At 45.3% G+C, this 6095-nt stretch overlaps 1 protein-coding gene across 2 annotated transcripts in view; it reads right to left on the bottom strand.

Annotated features, from left to right (window-relative positions):
* LOC125740106 (enhancer of polycomb homolog 1-like) overlaps nt 1-521 on the bottom strand; it is a 30684-nt gene extending 30163 nt beyond the window's left edge. For both annotated transcript variants that reach the window (XM_049010910.1, XM_049010909.1), the window contains exon 1: nt 216-521. The gene's annotated coding sequence lies outside the window, so the exon portion shown is untranslated. The remainder of the gene's footprint in view (nt 1-215) is intronic.
* Nucleotides 522-6095: the final 5574 nt, after the last annotated feature.

The following is a 6095-nucleotide window of genomic DNA, read 5'->3' on the forward strand; positions in this document are numbered from 1 at the left end:
AGAAGGAAATACTAATGAATTACCCCACCTTGGCCAGGCAAAAAAATATAAAGACGAGAAATGAATCACTTTATTGTCAAATTTGCCAAAAATCGAGTATTGACGCGACACCATGGGCGGAATTAGCTAGCCGGCTAGCGCTACCTCCATAGAGACTCATATAGTCAACCGATCATTAAAAGGCTGTTAAAAGCCATTTGAAAAATGAAACTTACCAGCAGATCGGCCAGGGTGGGTGATGACAATCCCTCTTAACGTAGACGAGGAAGGGAGCAGGCAGGGCGGCCAGCCGGGGCTCCGCGGACAGCAAACGCCATGCAGTCCAAGTGTTAAACACCATTCTGATCATCGTTCGGAAAAATTCCGCGATCGGCTTTTCCTGGAGGTTAGTAAGCCTCCGCGTAGCCGTAAACTGTGATGTAGATGAAGCGGAGGGAGGAGGGGGCAATAAGACCGTCATTTGAAGAAGATTAGAAGCTGACCGAGGCAGAAGAGCACTCCGCTACGGGGTTAACAACTTTGCGACGGCGAGCAGCCTCTCTTCGATTGGGCGGCGAGTGCGACCAATCAGCTGCGGGGGGACGGCTGGGCGTCGTGACGTCACGTCGCAGCTTCCGCGCAGCTTCCAGTGAGGCCCCTGGTCTGAGGGGCCCCTGGTGACTGTCCATGTCCGAAACAGCTGGCGTGTTTCTCAGCAGTCACAACCTGCCGATTATGCAGTATGTTCTCCTATAACGTTCATTATTCATATTAGAAAACAACTACAATTCAGCGTGATGTTTTCGTTTATGTACAATTTCATCAACGGAGAGAGCATCGCCCAGCTCGCTTAAGAGTACCTGGAACGCACAGACTTGAAACACCTAGTTACTGCTTATGTTCATGGCTCATGTTAATAAGTGTCGTCTTGCTATTTTTCAGCATTTGTAACCTTTATAATAAAAACTCTCATCTAACGCCCCGAAACATGTCCTGGTTCAAAAGAGCCAAGCAGTCAGCGCAAAAAAAGGAATCGATAAGAAGCTTGAAATAATAGCGTTTTTGAATGGAATGAGAGGACATATGATATCGTGAGAGCATCAGGCAGAAAGGATTCAACTTGGCACACCATCAAGACAATCAAACATCAATGACAAAGCAAATTTCTATATCCGGAACATCATTCTTTCCAGATTCTTTAACCCATTTTTTTCCCCCAAAATCGCTGTCATATCTATAGTTGGAATTTTATATTTTTTAACTATCGCATTATAGGTGAAAACACTGCAGAGCTCTGACAGGACACTCATGTCACAAATTATCAGAGTTGGAAATTTCAGATTCAGAAATCCAGACCAAGGTTTTGTTTCAACCATCCAGCTGAGTACTCTGTGAATGTGACTGTTCATGCGCAACTGGTTGGTTGAAACAAAATCATGGCCTGGATTTGTACTTTCTGAACCTGAACTTTCTACTTCTTCAAATTATTATATTGTGTGCGTGTTCTGTATATGCTGAAAAACTGTTCCTCGATATTTCCTTCCGTTTATGAACAATGGCAGTTCTACAAATTTTCTGTTGAATGAAACTGTATTGTGTTTTAATATTACACGTGTTGACGAGTGAAATAAGATGTAGATATGTGACATTATCATAAGCATCATGAAAACTTGCACCAACCCCACAGCCCTGCACCTGGATAAGCAACTGAAAAATTGATATATAGAAAAATAATAATTCTGTGGGTGTAGATTTCAGTTGCTCCTAGCACAAGAGTTGACAGTGTAAGGCTGCGCGTGTACAGAGATATGACTTTTCACGGCTTAACGCAGCACACCGATGAGTGATTCCGAATCACTGGGGATGGGCTGAGGATGGCGTGCAGGATCGTTCATGAAATGAAGGAGGACACTGCAGGGCTACCGGTCTGTATCCAGACGAGAAGGTCATAAGCTTATGGGCTGTTGAGGGTGTGGTACAACAGCGATTACACAAAAAAAAAAAACAGGCTTGATCAAGCCCAGAAAACTGGCAGTTATCTCCAGACTCATTGGCAGATGCATGATTGGCCCTCAGAAAGGTCGGCAGATAGATCTGTGGCAAATAGACTATAAGCAGCCTGAGATGAGCCATCCTGGCCACAGTGTGCCAGGGAAATGAGAGAGAGGGCGCAGAGTGGATTTCTCACTCACGGTTTCTGCTCCGTGCCCACTGAGTGTGACTCGGTGTGAGATCGCCAGGCGAGAGAGCCGGTCGGACCCGTTCTCCTCTCCATCACATTTTATCAGGCTCGTGATGTCGGGCTTCCGCGTGTCGCTCTGGAGCCGTTCGTCATCCTCTGAATCAGCAGCTGGTCAGCCTGCTTCCAAGAACTACACCATATGGTTGCCATGTTTACAGTACATTCCCCCCAATGCAGTTATGACTCCACCAGCCTCCCATGAAAGTACAGTGAAGTCATAATGGTGGTAGTAACATAGAATTTGGTGATCAGTGGTCATTGTTGACACAGCGCAGGACACTGTGCACAATGAAATGTGTCCTCTGCATTTAACCCATATGTGACATCGTGACATAGCGGGGGCAGCTAATTAAGTATGTCTACTGTTATAAACTGTATCCATCCATCCATCCATCCATCCATCCATCTATCCATCCATTCATCTTCCAACTACTTAATATAAATGGAGGTATGCTTATTTCTTCATGCCGGATTTTTAGGTCTGACGTCTTCCAGAAGACCCAGGAGGACCAGCACCTAGGGCTTATTGATGAAAACATGCTAAATAATTCACATTGGAGCATCACCAGAGTGCTGGAACCCAGAACCGCAGAGAGGCACTTCTGGTGGGAGACATGGGGCCAGCCATCATCCCAGGCACACGTCACCCATCGATCTAGCGAATCCCCCCCCCCCCTCAGCATATGCTGGCTTCCCGGTGGGTTTGGGTATTCGTCATGGCGGCATAGGGTCCGTCCTCGCTGTCGGCAGAAGCGTGTTTGTGGCCACATGGGACTGTTAGGCGGTGTTCGTCTCGCCGCGCCTGCAACCGATGTTCACTAGATGGTACTACATGGTTGACCTGAAGTGACCTAATCATAACTTACTGTTCAGTTTATGATGTCAGGATTCTCTACCCACACTCTCAGAAAAAAGGGTTAAAAAATTGCCAACTGTACCCTTAGCTGTAGGTAATTGTACCTTGTAAGGTACAGAAATGGACTCTAAGGGACAGAATCTGTCTGGTATGAGTTTGTACCTTTGGAATGCTCCACAGAGTCCATTTCTGTACCTTAAAAGGTACAATTACAAGGGTACAGCGACAGTGACAAGCAAAGGTACAAATTTTGACCGTTTTGTTTCTGAGTACAGCTTATTTTGTGGCTGATGTAATTGCTGGAGTAACTAGAAAGGAGGCATTTGGGCTGCTTTGATTGGACCTGACTCGAGCTCTAAGATGTAGGCCTCAAAGTTTTCTTGAGAAACTGGAGGCTCCTGTTTGTCTTCAAAAAGTCCTTCCTAAAAATTTTTTTTGACTTGCTTCCTTCCTATTTGCAGTAATAAAAAAGATATGGGCTGGCATTTTGCCCAGCCTCGGAACAGGCCCAGCTTGGGGTAGGCTGAGCCAGGCCTACTCTGGCATCCCCGAGGGTCCGGGCCTGGCTTTCATCATGCCACCACATGCCTTTTTTTCCTCTTGAGATACAATGACATGTTTCCACTCTGTGATTAGCGGTGTGTAGATTCCAACTGTGAAAGATCTTTACTGCTCGCTCGGGCCTGCTGCAAGGTAGATGTGTGGATGATCATCCTGTAAGCCTGGGAGAGTTCCAGCCAACAGCTTGCATTTTTTTTTTCTCCTTCTGGCCAGCATGGAGCAACCTAGCAATCGAACGTCCTCAAACCACTGCATCTGCAATCAACTGACCACTGACCAGACATATCTCCAATCGTTAGCTAGTACATGCATACCCACGCAAACATGCACGTCTGTTCCTTGATTTAATTTCCTAAAATAGGTTCAGGGGATGAAAATTCCAAAACTAGAAACAGTTTTACCGTTACGATTTGCAATATTGTTGATTTTCTCGATATTGATGATCGCAAAAAGGAATGGCAAAACCTTAAAAAGAGATAAAATTCATAAATAAATAACATAAAAAATAAACTGTTTTTTACCGTTAGTCTGAACATCAAGGGAAGAGTTCTGATGTTGTGGCATTGCAGATTTGTGACATTTACATTTACATATGTAGCTGACTCTTCTGTGCACGGTGACCTACAAAGCGAAGCAAAGAGCACATTGCAAACATTCATGCTGTCAAGGAGTAGACTGTGCATGAGTGCAGCTAGGCTGAGCTGCCAATGAATGTCCAGGTACAAGTGTAAGCAGCATTGGAAGAACATAGTGTAACATTCGGAAAACATAAGGACACATCAGGTTAGTAGATGTCATGGAACAGATGGATCTTGAGTTATTTCTTGAAGGTGGAGAGGAAGTCTGATTACTGGACATGGTTTGGCTGCTCGTTCCACCTTCAGGGAAACGCACATGAGACCCGTCTGGAGTGACACTTCTTACGTGGTGGAGGAAGCTCCAAGCAGCGCTGGTCTGCTGGCCGAAGGGGCCGAGATGGGACATAGGTCTCCCTTTTGATGGAGATGGGTGCCTGTCCACCGAGGGACCTATTAGCCAGCATCCAGGACTGGAACTTGATGCAAGTGCCAATAGGGTGCAAGTGAAGAGAGACCAGGAGGAGTGTGACATGAGAATGTCTAGGTTGAGTGTATATCAGATGCACTGGGAGACCTGTTAGCAGAGAGTTTCAGTAGACAAGTTGTGCAGCGACAAATGTCTTGACTAGAAGCTGAGCTGCATATTCTGACAGAAAAGGACTGACCTTCCTGATGTTATATTGGGTAAAGCTACAAGATGGGGAGAGCACTGGCATGTGCTCAGCTAAGGACAGCTGGTTGTCTATCATTACCCCAGGGTTTCTAGCAGACCTTGATGGAGACAGTGTGGGTAATCAAAGCTGAACATTTCAAACGAAAACCTTCATTTAGTTGGAAATGATATTTGGGAATAGAAAAATTTGGTGTGAGTCCTTTGAGTTTAGATGTGAAAATTGATATACTTAACATTATTAAATCACACAATGTATGTTTGAGTTTGATCTTTGACCACATACACAACTACCCTGCACATTCCAAGTCATAAATATGATGATTCCAATTCGGCATTGTACCACATTTTACTTTTGTTTCAGTTGAATTTTCTGTTGTTTGAATTTTGGTGCAATTCCAGAGAATAGAAGATAGAAAGAGCACATTTAATTATATGCTTATTGGATGAGTTACTCCAGGTTGAATGAATGAGTGTTACATTTATATAGCGCTTTTTCAAACAGCCAAAGTGCTTTACAGAATGAATGGGGGAGCCATTTCAACCACCGCCACTGTGTAGCCCCCACCTGGATGGTACGCTGACCAAACTGTAGCTAAGGGGGTATAGGGGCAGGAGAGAATTCACCAACTTGATATAGAGCATGATTAGGAGGTCAGATTTGACAGGGGCATAGCTGGAAATCTTAGCCAGGACATTGGGGTACCATCCCAACAACAACAACAACAAATTTATTTTTATATAGCGCATTACCACAACATTACATTGTCTCAAAGCGCTCTACAGCATCCTCACCCAAAGCCCCCAGTGAGTAAGCCATAGGCGACAGTGGCAAGGAAAAACTCCCTAGAAGGAAGAAACCTTGGGAGGGACCAGACTCAAAGGAGGAGCGCATCCTCCAGGGGCCGGCAGGGATAGTCAAATAGAGAGAAGGATAGCCAAGGATCATTTATGACCTGATAGTCAGGACCTTGGTTTTACATGTCATTCAAAGGGAAGGTGCCATTTTACATCACAGTGTCCCTGTTGCTCCACTGGGACCCACACAGACCAAAGGATGGACTGACCTGGTGGTCATAGCAACACTTCCAAGTACTAACCAGACCCACACCTACTTAGCTTCAGGTGGATTACCTCATCTGAACTGCAGGTGGTATGGATTCTGGGTTAAAAGGGTGGGCACGTCCGCCCCCCTGACCTGCTGTGGTT

Source organism: Brienomyrus brachyistius, chromosome 4 (genome assembly GCF_023856365.1).
Source record: "Brienomyrus brachyistius isolate T26 chromosome 4, BBRACH_0.4, whole genome shotgun sequence".
Lineage (NCBI taxonomy): Eukaryota > Metazoa > Chordata > Actinopteri > Osteoglossiformes > Mormyridae > Brienomyrus > Brienomyrus brachyistius.